The following is a 16,666-nucleotide window of genomic DNA, read 5'->3' on the forward strand; positions in this document are numbered from 1 at the left end:
TATGTGTGGAACTGGAAGTATAAACAAGGGCACATGATCCATGATATAATTATGATTAATGTTAAAATGTCCGAAGAATGATATAAAGGTATGAGAGAAACTTTGTCACGCTGAGATGCCTCTTGCAGCAACCTGAGGGTGCTCTTCCCTCAATGCGTCCATGCACTGGTCAATAAACTGCTACCTGATTCCTTTACGGCTGACTCGTGTCGACTGTCTTTGGATACTCCACATCACTACTAGAGACAGAAACATTGTCTTTAGAGGGTTTGGATCTGTGAGGTTCGATTTTACTTGCAAGGCAGAAAAACTTGCATTTATATAGCACCTTTCAGGTCCATAAGGGCTGTAAAAACCAAGTGCTCGTAGAGTGTTCTCATTCTCGTGATGTCGGAAAACACCTCACCCACCTTGAGCACAGCAATGAAAACGCAACCAAAACAGCTGTTTTATGGGTGTTGGTTGAGAGAGAAATGAAGGTCCGGACACAGAGAAGATATTCGATGTTCATGTTAGAATAACGCCATGCAATAATTTACGTTCAGATGACAGAGCAGACTAAGGGTCAGTTTAAGGTCTCAGCGGGAAAAAGAATGCTGCATTAGACATTCTATCACTCCTTCAGCACTGCAGGAGAACGACTGTAGGCTAAATCCAGAGGACTCTATCTCATACTCTTCTACCTCACAGGCAACAACACCATCACCAAGCTACAGCTGACACCTGGCATTGCTGTAGAGGGGGGTCACCACCAGTAACTGGAATGTTCATTTGCAGAGCAAGCCTGGAGAGATGATGCAATAGAATTTCTGTCGAGGCCGGGTCCTACCAGACAACGCCATAGAACAAAGAAAGAACAAAGAAAAGTACAGCACAGGAACAGGCCCTGCAGCCCTCCAAGCCTGCGCCGATTATGTTGCCCGTCAACTAAAACATTTTGCACTTCCGGGGTCCGTATCCCTCTATTCCCATCCTATTCATGTATTTCTCAAGCTGCCTCTTAAACACCACTATCGTACCTGCTTCCATCACCTCTTCTGGCAGCGAATTCCAGACACTCACTACCCTCTGCCTAAAAAACTTGCCCCGCACATCCCCTCTATAGTTTTCTCCTCTTACCTTAAATCTATGTCCCCTAGTAATTGACTCTTCCACCCTGGGAAAATGCTTCTGATTATCTACTCTGTCCATGCCACTCATAATTTTTTAAACTTCTATCAAGTCGCCCCTCAATCTCCATCGCTCTAGTGAGAACAATCCGAGTTTCTCCAACCTCTCCTCATAGCTAATAACCTCCAGACCAGGCAGCATCCTGTCAGCAAAACTAGAGCCCATGGAATAAAAGGGGCAGTAGCAGCATGGAGACAAAATTGGTTGACTGACAGGAAACAGCTGAACTGTTGTTTTTCAGATAGGAGGAAACGTTTCGTAAAATAACACAGGAAATTGTTCATGATCACTTTATACCATCAACTGTTTAACATTTATAGGATGAGTGATGACCGTCAAGAACATTAGTGGCAGCAGGCAACCTGTGTACTGGAAAGTTCAAATGCCCTTTACCATACACGGCGTGGAGAGAAATGGTAGACGCCATTAATCCCAGTAAAACTCATATATTCCTTTCCCTGATGTATAAATCCAGATGAGAAGTGTTAAGGTTACTCCCAGGCATCCAAGTGGGTTTCTTCTGGATATCCCAGGGTAAGTGGCTGAATCCTTCAGCCCTGTGCGTTAAACCAGATAAGTGATTTGTGTAACCAGAGAGATGGAGCACGAGTCTCAGAATGTGATATAAAGTTAGTAGAGCAGAGGCTGTGTTCTGTCTGGAGCTCTGAGTAATGTTACAAACAATATATGATTAGAAAGACGTGTTAAAAGGCAACTAATCTGAGAGGTGGGATGAGACAACCTAGTCATGAGGAGAAGCTGGGAATATTTGCATTGGATAAAGGAAGGCCGATGGTGACCTTAAGCATTAAAAACCTGAAGCAGTATAGAGGGATTGTAGGAACACAGGAGCAGGAGTAGGCCATTCGGCCCATCGAGTCTGCTCTGCTATTCAAAGAGATCATGCCGATCACCTACCTCCATGCTACTTTTCCCACTATCCCCATATCCCTCGATGTCATTATTATCCAGAAATCTATTGATTTCTGTTTTGAACAAGCTCAATGGTTGAGCTTTCACTGCCCTCTGAGGTAGAGAATTCCAAAGATTCCCTACCGTCTGAGTGAAGAAATTCCTCCTCATCTCAGTCTTAAATGGCCTAACCCTTATTCTGAGACTGTGTCCCGTGCATCTAGACTCACCAGCCAGGGAAAACATCCTATTTACATCTACCCTGTCACGCCCTGTAAGCATTTTTTCAGTTTCAATGAGATCACCTCTCGTTCTCCGAAACTCTAGAGAATACCAGTTTCCTCAATGTCTCCTCACAAGACGATCAGGATTAGTATTCAGAGGTTTTAATAAACTAATAAGTGCACAACACAGTAGGGTTAGCCTTGAAAATAGAAAAGCGGGAGAGTGACATGGCAGTTTAGACGGAAAGAGTTTATTTTTGAGTGACCCCATCGATCGAGCAGGGACTGTGTAAATGAGCCCACTGCTCGCTTCATCAATTTGCCCAGAGGCCCAATCCAATTTTAGTGTTGGTTGTTAGCACAGTATTGAGGGAGCCTTGCACAAGGATTCAGAGCACGAATCTTGCATGGCTTTTGAGAGTGGAGGTGAATCCAGGAAATCTACCGACTCCTCCGAAGAGGCAAATGAAATTGTTTAAATGTGTATGGGGTTAAAGGGGTGAGATAGGAGGTTGAAAAGCCAATGAGCGACCAACATCATTAAGGATATTTCATGCAACCCCTGGCCACATAGAAATGATTACAAAGGAGGTAAAAGAAAGAACTTATATTTATACATTTCACCAACCCAAAATGCCACAAAGCTTTTTATAGCCAATGAAATATTTTGAAATGTAATCACTGTTCTAATGAGATTCGGAACCTGTTACAAACGCTTGACCTTTACCAAAATTTCAACCCCTCCTCATCCACTGTCTTCGGCTTTTCTGGACCGTTTGCAACCTTGCTGTCCTATTAAACCTCAAACTGCCCTCTGACCACATGTTGCCTTCTGCAATCCCTAATACATCTGTCTAAATGAATGGAGTCTGAGTGTGTAAAAATCTCATTATCTTCAATATAAACTTTTTCCATCTGATGCTGAATAGCTCATGTATGATGTTTTCACCTCCAGTCTCCACAGTTCCAGTGTTTTTCTGATTGGAATCCCATCTTCAACCCTCCACCAAAATAACTAATAAAACTTCAGATGAACTGCTGCCTCCAATGGCCTGCAATAATTGTTGCGCCCAGCTGGAGAAAACCCGCTGGGAGCCTTACATCCTCCATGATGCAACATTTCCATACCATGATCATGCGATGTCCAAACTCAAGTCATTAGGCCTGACGAAGCATGGAAACAAAGTTTAGAATGTCTTTTGATGCAGGAGAATTGGCAAGAGTTACAGAGGCAGCTAATGCAGACAAGCGTGAATCCATTCTCTGATAGTATCATCATTTTCTGGCTGTCAAGATCCAGGTCACCAACCGAAAGAAAACAGTGAAGAGTTTGTATGATAAACGTTTGGTGGTATTCTTACCTTTTTATGTATTAACATGGTTATGATAAATCTAAAAGTTCCTAGGACATTATCTCAAGTGCTTGGTGTAGGAATTTAGATCACAGGGGCGTAAACTTCGAGATGAGGAACCCTGACATTTGCATTTGTGCCATATATAGAGAGGTGGTGGCATAGTGGTAATGTAGTAACACTCCAAAGGCCCGGGCTAATGTTCTGTAGGCATGGGTTCAAATCCCACCTTGACAGCTGGTGGAATTTAAATTCAGTTAAAAAATCTAGAATTGAAAGCTAATGGTGATCATCGAACTATTGTCACTTATTGTTAAAAACCTATCTGGTTCGCTGGTGCTCTTTAGGGAAGGAAATCTGCCATCCTTACCTGGTCTGGCCTACATGTGACTCCAGGCCCACAGCAATGTGGTTGACTCTCAAGCCATTCATTTCAAAGGGCAATGAATGATGGGCAGTAAATGCTGCCTTTGGCAGCGACACCCACATCCCATGAAAGAATGGATTTTTAAAAAGGTTTGGAAGCTGTGTGTTTTCTTTTTGCAAAATTGACTGATGGCCCATATTCCTCGCAGGGACTGACACACATGGTTGACTTATCAAAACATTTCAGAGCCATTGCCCTTAAATTTTCATCCATATAATGTTGGTGTATACTTGGAAGTGACTGGCTGGTGGAGGAGAAAAAGTGGCAAGCTTTTCTGATAATACACAGACTGTGAGAAAGCCTACATTGGTGATATTAAATGTAAGATAACTCTACTCTGGAAGTTGATATCAGTTGGGTCAGAGGCGAGGTTAATTCTGTCATGCATTTTCTAATTTAGGAAGCATCAGAGGAGATGACCTGAGCCCAGAGGTAGGCCTGGCATTCCGAGTCACGCAGGAGGGCAGGGCTGAGTCTCTGATATCTGGAGATGGATGATATGGTGCATGTCCTGTTGGTCCAATATCAGAACATGTGATGTGGGATCGATGGCCTTCCTTCAGGAAGAATCATGTATCCTGGAGTGTATCTTGTGTGGGTTCAAGTGGGAGATGAATTCCTTCTCTATGGCTGTAGGGGTCTCTGAATTTGCTGGTACTCCTGGTCAGGCTGTTGGTCAACTCATCGGTATAGCTTCTTCCTCAGCTTCTTTATTCCTTTTTGTTTAAATTTTCCCAATTTCTCTGTCTCCAATTCTTTATCTTCTGCCTCATTTCTCTTTGTTCCCACTTTTACTCCCCTGCTCTTCAGTATATCTTTCTTCTTTTGTACAGCAACAGTGTCTTACCCATTTCACAGAATCACAGAATATCGCAGTGCAGAAGAGGCCCTTCGACCCATCGAGCCTGAACCGACATGTGAGAAACACCTGACCTACCTACCTAATCGCATTTACCAGCACTTGGCCCATAGCCTTGAATGTTATGACATGCCAAGTGCTCATCCAGGTACTTTTTAGAGGATGTGAGGCAACCCGCCTCCACCACCCTCCCAGGGCAGCGCATTCCAGACCATCACCACCCTCTGGGTGTGGGAGAATAAAATACATCTACAGGATAACAAAGGGTTAAGTGGTTAAACCACTTGGAATACTACAACGAAGTGAACTTGCACCAACCAGTAGTAGACAAACCTGCGCTGTCAGCTATTGTGGAGGAAGGAAAACAAGTATAATAAACAAACTACCAAGAGTTAAAAACAAAAAACTACTGCGGATGCTGGAAATCCAAAACAAAAACAGAATTACCTGGAAAAACTCAGCAGGTCTGGCAGCATCGGCGGAGAAGAAAAGAGTTGACGTTTCGAGTCCTCATGACCCTTCAGCAGAATCTGCTTCCTCAGAATCTGCTGAAGAGTCATGAGGACTCAAAACGTCAACTCTTTTCTTCTCCGCTGATGCTGCCAGACCTGCTGAGTTTTTCCAGGTAATTCTGTTTTTGTTTTAAACTACCAAGAGTCCTTGAAACAAAGCTAGTATGTCTGTTATCAGCACATGAGACAGGGCCTAGTCATGTTATCTGTTGTCTGTCCAGATGACTAATCGCCAGATGGGCTACTCAAGGTTTTTGAGTAACTACTCAAGGTTCTGTGTAATTATAAACTAAGATAGAACAATTGTATGCATGCCAAAGATAAAAATTTCAATGTTATTAGTTACTAAGGGTCAAGCAGCTTTGTAATTTGCATGACCTCTGTTACGCACGCTTTTGCTATAACTATGTGTGTACTCTCCTCTTCCTCAGAGTGCCGGTTAGCTCCATTGTATGCTGCTGGGCTCTCCGTGATATCACGATTCAATAAAGGCTTCCGAGACAAACCTCCTGGGTCTGAGTGTTCACTCTGTTTTCCGCGACACTGGGTAAAATGGTTTTTCTTCACATCCCCCCCCCGAAACCTCCTGCCCCTCACCTTGAACTTGTGTCCCCTCATGACTGACCCTTCAACTAAGGGGAAAAGCTGTTCCCTATCCAGCCTGTCCATGCCCCTCATATTCCTGTACACCTCGATCAGGCCACCCCTCAGTCTTCTCTGCTCCAATGAAACCAACCCAAGTCTGTCCAACCTCTCTTCATAACTTAAATGTTTCATCCCAGGCAATATCCTGGTGAATCTCCTCTGCACTTCCTCCAGTGCAATCACATCCTTCCTATAATGTGGCGACCAGAACTGCACACAGTACTCCAGCTGCGACCTAACCAAGATTCTATACAACTCAAACATGACATCCCTACTTTTGTAATCTACGCCTCGATTGATAAAGGCAAGTGTCCCATATGCCTTTTTCACCACCCCACTAACATGCCCCTCCGCCTTCAGAGATCTATGGACACACATGCCAAGGCCCCTTTGTTCCTCAGAACTTCCTAGTGTCATGCCATTCATTGAATACTTCCTTGTCAAATTACTCCTTCCAAAGTGTATCACCTCACACTTTTCAGGGTTAAATTCCATCTGCCACTCCATTTGACCATCCCGTCTATATCTCCCTGTAGCCCAAGACACTAAACCTCACTGTTAACCACCCGGCCAATCTTTGTGTCATCCGCAAGCTTATTAACCCTACCCCCCACATAGTCATCTATGTCATTTATATAACTTATGAATAATAGGGGACCCAGCACAGATCCCTGTGGTACGCCACTGGACACGGGCTTTCAGTCACTAAAGCAGCCTTCTGTCATCACCCTCTGTCTCCTACAACTAGACCAATTTTGAATCCACCTTATCAAGTTGCCCTGTATCCCATGTGCATTTGCCTTCTTTATGAGTCTCCCATGTGGGACCTTGTCAAAGGCTTTGCTGAAATCCATATAAGCTACATCAACTGCACTACCCTCATCTACACACCTGGTCACCACCTCAAAAAATTCAGTCAAATTTGTTAAGCATGACCCCCCCTCTGACAAAGCCATGCTGACTATCCCTGATCAAACCTTGCCTCTCCAAGTGGGGATAGATTCTCCCCTTCAGAATTTTCTCCAATAGTTTCCTTACCACTGACGTGAGACTCACTGGTCTGTAGTTCCCTGGCTTATCTCTCAAACCCTTCTTAAATAGCAGAACCACATTAGCTGTCCTCCAGTCCTCTGGCAGCTCCCCCATGGCCAGAGAGGAATTAAAAATTTGGGTCAGAGCCCCTGCGATCTCCTCCCTTGCCTCCCTCAGCAGTCTGGGACACAAATCATCCGGACCTGGGGATTTGTCACTTTTAAGCCTGCCAACACCTCAAATACTTTGTCACTCCCTGTATCAATTTGCTCAAGAACCTTGCAGTCTCTCTCCCCGAGTTCCATACCTTCATCCTCATTCTATTGGGTGAAGATGGATGTGAAGTATTCGTTCAACACTCTACCGATGTCCTCTGGCTCCACCCATAGATTGCCCCCTTGGTCCCTAATGGGCCCTACTTTTTCCCTAGTTATCCTCTTCCCATTGATATACTTATCTTGGGTATTTCCCTACTTTTATCAGCCAGAGCTTTCTCATATCCCCTCTTTGCTCTCCTAATTGCTTTCTTAAGCTCCACCATGCACTTTCTGTACTCTACTAATGACTCCGCTGATTTGCCCCCCTTGTACCTGCTAAAAGCCTCTCTTTTCCTTCTCATTTCCTCTGCTGAAGTTTGTTTAAATTTAGCTCCCATGCTCATTTTATCCTTTTAATAATTTTTCATCCCTTCCCTCGCTGTTGGTACTTTAAGTGGAGATAATCGATACACGCTTTTTCTTGAAACTATTTATTCATACTATTTACAAGACTTCATGATAAGAAAATGATTCACTGGGCAGTCTGTTCGTGTCTTGATCTCTCAGAGTCTCTAGGTCATCTGACCCTGGTGTCATGTTTGCAACATCATTAACATCATAGTCTCATTACCATAACCATTAACCCTTTACTCGACATTTTCCCCCCTCTCCCCACTTCGACATTGCCGATTAGTGGTGTGTGGCTGACGCCGCCTGCAGAGATAAATTGCAGTGTTAAAAACAGGCGGAAACGCAAGGCGGATGACAGCAAATCAGTCGTTCATTTTATGTCGAATCCAATATTAATTTCCATTGAAGTTAACAGAAACGAACGTTGAGCAGAGCCCGATAGGAGCAACTAATACACTATCATCTAAAACAGTCGAAGACAATCACTCTCATGCCTCCAAGACACATTGGAGCTTCTGTGATAAACTCTTTGCTAATGTTAAAGGGTCTTGACGCACTCTGAAGGGCCTGAGAATAGCGGGAGACTGAGGCTGCAAAAGTTCCTCACAGTCGGTGAAGATCAGAGCAGGATGGGAGCGGCAAAAGGAACGCCTACCACCCCCCATACCCCGCCCCCCCCCCCCCCCCCCACCCCCACATCAGAAAAAAACGCACATGTATCTCTCTGTACCTAGTGTCCGTCGTGTGTCTGTTAGGGAACAAGGAGATAGAAAGTGACCCCCCACCTCCTTTGCGCCAGTTTTACAGGTATAAATAGGACCAATTCCGGGTTTCAGCCTCCTGCAATAGGCCTCAGCTCGAATACTATGTACAATTATGGTCAACCATAAGATGTCGAAGCCTTGGAGAGGGGCAGAGGTGATTCACCAAGATGGCACCTGGGATCAAGGACTGCTGTTATATGGAGAGAGGCTGGAGAAAGTGGGGTTGTTGTCCTTAGAAAAGAGAAAATTAACGGAGGATCTAATAGAAGCGTTGAAAGTTATGAGGTGTTTTGATGGAGTAGATAGATACTGTTTACTCTGGCAAGGGAGTCTCTAACCAGGAAGCATATAATTAAAATAACGTTCAAACTAACCAAAGGGAAATGAAGATTTTTTTTTCGCACGCAGGGTTTTTATGATCACTACCCGAGAGGATGACGGAAGCAGATTTCATAGGAAAGTTAGAAAGAGAATTGGATATAGAGCTGAGGAGAGTTCATTTGCCAGGCTGCAGGCAAAAGCTTTTTGCCGTGGAACTGAAATGGACTGCCAGATACGTCGGGCCGAATGTCCTGTTCCGGTGTTGTGAAATTCCCTGATTCTAGCCCAATAGGAAATTGGGTTGGGTCATTTCTTTTGGGCAGTTGCCGAAAAGGCCCAGGCACTGGGCCCCATCAACATGTTAATGACGGCCTATTGGCTCTTTAGAATCCTGTTCAGAATAGGGATAACATGAGCTCATCTAGATGTGGGGACCAGCGAGAAAGGTATTTATTTTTCTACTTTTGATGTAGAGTGGGGAAAGTCAACCATTTTTGTCTTGGTACTCGCCGTTGGGATTTCCCCGCCTCCCCCCACCCTTCCCAGCTCCACAGTAAACACGTCCCATTATTCCACTCTCCACCCATTGCCTCCTCTCTCCCTCCCGCTTTTTCCCGCTCCCATTCATCACTCTTCGCCACTCTTCCCTCCACTTCCACTCTCTTTTTCCTCACTCCTACCTGCTCTTTCTCCTCGCCTCTCCTCTGCTCTCCCTTTTTTCCCTCTACCTCCAACACTTTCTTCTCTGCCCGTGCCATCTCCTCCCCTCTTCCGCTTCGCGCCCTCTCTCTCCCTCTCCAGGAGGGCGCTCGCCCTACTCCACCCCTTTCCCTTCCTTCCCTTGTCTCACTCCATCTCCTTCACCCAGCCTGCACTTTCTCCCCTTCCTTCCTTCAATATCTCCCTTCCTCTCTCTTACTCTGTCCACTCCCCACTGCAGAATTACCCCCTCTCCATCTCCCTCTTCCCACCCTCCGCCTCCTGCTCTCGCCTCCCTCACCATCCCTTCCTCCTCCCAGACGTCTCTCTCCCCCTTTCTAACTCACTGGGTAGAATGTGAACTACAGGAACCTGGTGACTTTCCTGCCTGTAATGTTGCTCCACAGGCGGAAGGTGGTGAGACATCACCATGTTTGAGATGAATCAGTTCAATGCCTCTGCGATCAGGGGCTGTTTTCTTCTTATTGTTTCACGGGACACTGGCATCACTGGCAAGGCCAGCATTTGTTGCCCATCCCTAATTGCTCTTGAGAAGCTGGTGGAGAGCTGTCTTCTTGAACTGCTGCAGTCCATGTGGGACAGGTACACCCATCGGGCAGTTAGGGAGTGAGTTCCAGGATTTTGACACGGCGATACATTTCCTAGTCAGGATGGTGAGTGACTTGGAGGGGAACTGGCAGGTGGTGGTGTTGCTATGCAACTGCTGTTGCTGTCCTCCTGGGTAGTAGAAGTTGCGATTTGCAAAGTGCTGTCGAAGGAACCTTAGTGAGTGACCCTATAGATTGGCACTGTGAGCTGGTGATGGTGGGAGTGAATATTTAAGGTGGTGGATGGAGCGCCAGCCAAGTGGGCTGCTTTACCCTGGTTGGTGTTGAGCTTCTTGAGCATTGTGGGAGCTGCACTCATCTAGGTAAGTGGGGATTGCTCCTGATTTGTGCCTTGTAGATGGTGGACAGGCTTTGGGGAGTCAGGAGGTGCGTTACTCGCCTCAGAATCCCCAGCCTCTGACTATTAAAATATGCCATGAAGCAGCAATGTTTGTTTTTAAATACAATGATTCAGTGCTTTATTAAATCAAATAATTATGAAGCAAAAGTGTTGTCTGTTTTATTTTCACCTTGTTCCAGACCCTCGATTGTTACAATGTCCCATTCTGAACTCACCCGGTCGATAATAAAAGGCGCCTTGTGTTGAGGAAGCGATGGTCACCTGGAAATGGCTCTAAAAGTTTCCACTGGCGCTTTGCTCATTTCCATCGGGAAGACCCGTGTGTTTCAGATGGGGAAACCTCATGAAATCATAGAATCATTTTTTAAAATGTATTCTTTCATGGGAATGCCAGTATTTGATGCCATTCCTAATTGCCTTGAAAAGGTCACACAACACAGAAGGAGGCCATTCTCCCTTCCATGCAGTGGCCCAAGACTAATGCTCAGGGGACACGGGTTCAAATCCCACTGCAGCAGCTGGTAGAATTTAAATTCAATTAATAAATCTGGAATGCGACGTCTCAGTAAAGTTGACCATGTAGCATCACGAATTAGGGAAGGAAATCTGCCATCCTTACCCAGCCTGACCTACATGTGACTCCAGACTCACAGCAATGTGGTTGACTCTGAAATGGCTTAGCTGCTCAGTTCGAGGGCAATTAGAGATGGACAACAAATATTGGCCGTTGACAGCAATATCTACATCCCATGAAATAATGAAAAGAAGGTTATGTTGTCTGTCCTCGTTGTGCTGACCAAAATGTATCATTTCAGATTTCTCTATGTTAAACTGTATCTAGTGTTTAACTGCCCATTTCACCAGCCTGCCCATATCCTCCTGTGTCAGTTACTATCTTCCACACTGTTTGATACATTTGCAAATGTTTTGCCACCTGCAAACTTTGAAATTAAGCCCTTGATACCCAAGGCAAATTAAGTTAAGATGCAGATCAACCACTATCTAAATGAGTAGCAGATGGAGCTCGAGAGGCTGAATGTTCCCGTGTCAGCCAAGAAAGTGATGTTGCGAGTAGTGAGCTCTGTAAAACAAGCGAGCACATTGTCAAGAATTAATCATCCCATGACCAACTGGAGGTGAGGAGGAGGGGGAATGATGAGGATGAGGAGGAAGTGGGCTAAGTGAAGAAAGGGAGGGGGCGGAGGATAGGAGGAGGAGGAGATGGTGTTGAGGAAAAGGAAGGGAGATTTGGTCAGGAGGGGATGGGGAGGGAAGGAAAATAGGGTATGGGGTGAGGAAGGAGAATGGGTCTGACGAGGGTGTGTGAGGACCAGGAGGGGAGGTGGCGGTGAGGGGGAGGATGGGAAGAGATGGGTCTGAGGATGTGGATGGAGGTGAGGTGGAGGTGAGTGATGGGTGTGACATGGGAGAATGGATGGGATGAGGCGGAGAAGGGGATGGGAATGGAGAGGAGGGGTATGTGTCTGAGGAGGGGGAGGAATTGGGGTGACGATGAGGGTAGGTGGGGGTGAGGGATTGGAGGTGATCACAGTGAAGAGGAAGAGGGGAATTGATATTGAGGAAGAACGGAATGGAGGTATGAGATGAGGCGGAGGGACGGGGCTTTGGGGGAAGAGGAGAGGCTGTGGTGAGGAGGAGGTAGAATGGGTGTCAGGAGCAGGTGAGGGCTGGGCAGATGGGTGGAGGAATAGAGAGATGGGGAGGAGGGGGAATTGCGGAGGAAGAGGGAGGTTGTGGAGGAGGAGGAGCGGGGAGCAATGGTTCAAGAAGAACAGCATCTGGGGAGCAGGAAGAGGAGGGAAATGGGCAGCAGCATGGATAATGCTGTGAGGAGGGGGCTCAGAGGGAGCATGGAGAGGAGGACGAGGAGGGGGAAGTTAGGAGGGGGTTAGGGAAGAGAAAGAGGACGATGCTGGGAGAGGCAGGATGGTGGAAGGATTGCAAAGTCTGCTTCACTCCCTCCTGCCATAGGTGAAACCATGTATGCAAGTGAACATTAGACTTGTGCCCCCTCAGTGCTGGCTGCTTATTGCCTCACCATGCAGTCTCTCAAATCTTTTAATGCATTCTCATGGAATCATAGATTCATAGAATCATCGAAAAGTTAAAGCACGGAAGTAGGCCATTCAGTCCATCATGTCTCCGCTGGCCCTCTGAAGGAGCAATTCACCTAGCACCACTCACCTGCCTTTTCTCTGTAGCCCTGTACATCTTCCCTTTTCAGATAATGATCTAATTCCCCTCTGAATACCTCGATTGAACCTGCCTCTAGCACAGTCAGGCAGTGCATTCCAGATCCTAACTACTCGCTGCGTGAACAAGCTTTTCCTCATATAGCCACCACTTCTTTTGCCAATCACTTTAAATCAGTGTTCTCTGGTTCTAGACCCTTCCACCAATGGGAACAGTATCTCCCTATCCACTCTTGTCAAGCCCCTCATGATTTTGAACACCTCTATCAAATCACACCTCAACCTTCTCTTTTCCAAGGAGAACAGTCCCAACTTCTCAATAATAAAAACAAAAAACTGCGGATGCTGGAAATCCAAAACAAAAACAGAAACAGAAATACCTGGAAAAAAAACTTTTTCCAGGTATTTCTGTTTCTGTTTTTGTTCCCAACTCCTCCAATCTATCTACCTAACTGAAGTAATTTTTTTGTCTTTCTACATATAACTTGCCAGCACCTTATTTACCTTGCTGTTTGCTGATCAGTAACATTACAATGATCCCTCTAAGCAGTTGAAGTTCCATTTTGCAAGTTAGGACAGAGGTGATCACTGTAGGAGAAGAGTGTGTGTGCCAGCGATTACAGGTGCCTCCTGGCTGCGTGTCAGAAGGGATTCTTGGCATGGAACAGTTGGGAAACTGCTTCTGCACTGTTCTAAAATTTCATGTAAATGAAATTCACAGATGATAGTCGCCAAATCATGCGGGAGAGAAGCAAAGTGGTGGGAAGCAAACACGCCATTATTTCTCCAGTTTCATACTTCTAATGTCCACAAATCACCGGAAAACTGAAACAAAAACAAAAATAGCTGGAAAAACTCAGCAGGTCTGACAGCATCTGCGGAGAGCAACACAGTTAATGTTTCGAGTCCGAATGACTCTTCACCGGAAAACTGAACCTTGCAGTTCTGAAGCAGGAAGGTGGCAACCCCAATAATGTGTAACGTTGTCAGGCAACTTTCAAATGGGTGAGGAACACCGGTCAAAGATTGAGTCTAACGGGAGTTTGCTACAGTCTGTACCATAATGTCTTAAGCTTTGTAGAGGATTATTATACACATGGGCAACTCATTTAAAATATGTTTGCAGTCACGTGATCTGCTGACCAGTGAGTGAGCCATAATCCTGGCGGCTGGGTACAGGATATACCGCGGATGATATAGATCAAATGTGTAATCCATTGGAAGGTAATGCATGAAATTGCTTGCTTGCCAAGTCTCAGTTGTTTGGAGTGAGCGCGATATGTCCAATCGTTTGCAAATGAACAAGACCACAGCCGTGTCTTCAACCGCCTAGGCCCGAAGATTCAGAAGTCATTCCCTAAACCTCTCTTTCTTGTTCGTTAAGAATTCCTTTAATTCTACCTTTTTCTCTCTTCCTCTTTCAGCTTTCCACATATTACATGGAATCTTCGCAGTGCTGGTTGATCACCCTTCATATCAACCATCGTTAGTTTGGATTTGGCCGGGGTTTTACAGCCGGATGCGACTCCTGCCACGCACCCTCCCCATTTTTCTGGGCTGGGGGCTGACACTGACATGTGCTGGCAATTATAACTTTTAGTCAGCTGTCCTAATACCCTCTGATGTAAATTTCATGGCGTTTGGTGAAAGAGCAAATGGTAACAGGAGGATGCTTCAACATTGCGAGATATGATGTGGAATGCGCTGTCTGAAAAGCTGGTGTAGGCAAATTCAGCAGCAACATTCAAAGGAGTTAATTGGATGAATATTTAAAAGGGAGAATTTTAAAAAGGAAGAAGATAGATCAGGACAGTGGGTTTAATGGAATAAAATTCCCTAATAGCTGACGGAGGCATGATGGGCTGAATAGTCTCCTTCTGTGTTGTTTCATTGAGAAAAGTTCGTCTGTAATTACACTGGTGCTGCTTCTGTAAGTTCCCCGCCCCACCCCACCCGGGGGGACACTGTGGCATAGTGGTAATGTCACTGGGCTACTAATCCAGAAGCCCAGGCGTTTGCTCTGGGGAAGTGGTTTTAAATCCCATTTAATTGCTAAACGTGGAATTATTAACGACAATGCTTGGAATTTTGACCATTTGGTTCACTAATGTCCTTTAGGGAAAGAAATCTGCCATCCTACATGTGACTCCAGACCCACAGCAATGTGGGTGACTCTTTACTGCCCATGGAATGGCCTAGCAAGCCATTCAGTTCAAGGGAAATTAGGGATGACCAACAAATGTTGTCCTTGTCAGCGACGCCCACGTCCATCAAAGAATGAAGAAAAAAACTGCAATCCAGATCTCTTATCTCAGTAACAAATTTGTGGCCTCATTTTTTTTTGGGGAGGGTGGGGGAATCATGTTAGGGATCATATAAAGATAAAAGCAAAATACTGCAGATGCTGGAAATCTAAAACAAAAATAAAAATACCTGAAAAAACTCAGCAGGTCTGACAGCATCTGCGGAGAGGGATACAGTTGACATTTCGAGTCCGTTTGACCCTTCATCAGAACTAAGAAATATAGAAATGAGATGAAATATAAGCTGGTAGAAGGGGGTGGGACAGGAGATCTCGATAGGGGGCCAGTGATAGGTGGAGGCCAAGAAAAGACTGCCAAAGATGTCATAGACAAAAGGGCAAAGGAGTGTTGACGGTGGTGATATTATCTAAAGAATCTGCTTGCTAATGGGGACATTAAGGGAAGCAAAATAGTGGCAGATGACCCTAGTGCGGGTGGGGTGGGGGGGAAGGGCCATCTGCCACTAGCTTGCTTCCCTTAATGTCCCCATTAGCAAGCACCTCCTTTAGATAATATCACCACTGTCAACACCCCTTTGTCCTTTTGTCTATGACATCTTTGGCAGTCTTTTCTTGACCTCCAGCTATCACTGGCCCCCTATCGAGATCTCCTGTCGCACCCCCTTCTACCAACTTATATTTTATCTCATTTCTATATGACTTAGTTCTGATGAAGGGTCATGCGGACTCGAAATGTCAACTGTATCCCTCTCCGCAGATGCTGTCAGACCTGGATTTTCTAGGTATTTTTGTTTATGTTCATATAAAATCTCCCATAAACACACAGATATTCTTTGAATATTTTCAAGGCAGATATAGATAGATCCTTGGTAAGCAAGGGAGTGATAAGTTACGGCGGTAGATGGGATGCAGGTTTCAGGTTACTATCAGATCAGCCCTGATGGTATTAAATGGCAGCGCAGGCTCGAGGGGCTGAATGGCCTACTCCTGCTCCTTGTTCGTATGTTTGTAATGGAATGGATTTAACGGTGTAAATGCTAGGAGCCAGCTTCTGGACTAAACTCTCCTGGAATTCAAATTGAATCAATTACAGTATCAAAGAAATGTGCAATAACCAACTGGGAAATGAGAGTGCATTTAGTGCAAATTATCCCCAAAGCATGTCAATGGGAAACCTGAGTCATGGGTTAAAGACATCCGTTCATCGTATCTTCTGTCGTGCGTGTGTGTGGGAGTGGGGAGGTGGTGGGGGCTATCATCTATTGTAAGGTATGCTATTGTTTATTTAAATTAGGCTCACAGTAAATAGAATCTGTTGATAACTGGGGCGTGGCTCAGAACAGATGATATCAGCAACGGCACTAAATTATGTTTGGAAGGGCCATGTTAGTTACATACTGTAGCTGACTCGTGTTTGTCAGTTTCTAACAGAGGGCATGTCATGGGACGATAATGCTGTGTATTAGCCCCAAGAAAGACTTGGATTTCTGCAATGCCTTTCATGAGATACTCAACATTTTACCATTGACTCTCTTTCAGCTCTAGTTTAGCCTGTGCACTGCCATCTCTGCCTTGTGCTAAAATTTGTGGGAGGGTTTTGTATTTCAGAAAGGTATTTTACTCCAAATCAAAACTG

The 16,666-nt window shown here is 45.3% G+C and overlaps 1 protein-coding gene across 1 annotated transcript in view; it reads right to left on the reverse strand.

The window, feature by feature from the left end:
• Positions 1–16,666, reverse strand: part of LOC144695670 (uncharacterized) — a 278,313-nt gene that overhangs the window by 40,858 nt on the left and 220,789 nt on the right. The window lies entirely within an intron of this gene.

The sequence above is a fragment of the Cetorhinus maximus genome, chromosome 21, assembly GCF_964194155.1.
Source record: "Cetorhinus maximus chromosome 21, sCetMax3.hap1.1, whole genome shotgun sequence".
NCBI lineage: Eukaryota > Metazoa > Chordata > Chondrichthyes > Lamniformes > Cetorhinidae > Cetorhinus > Cetorhinus maximus.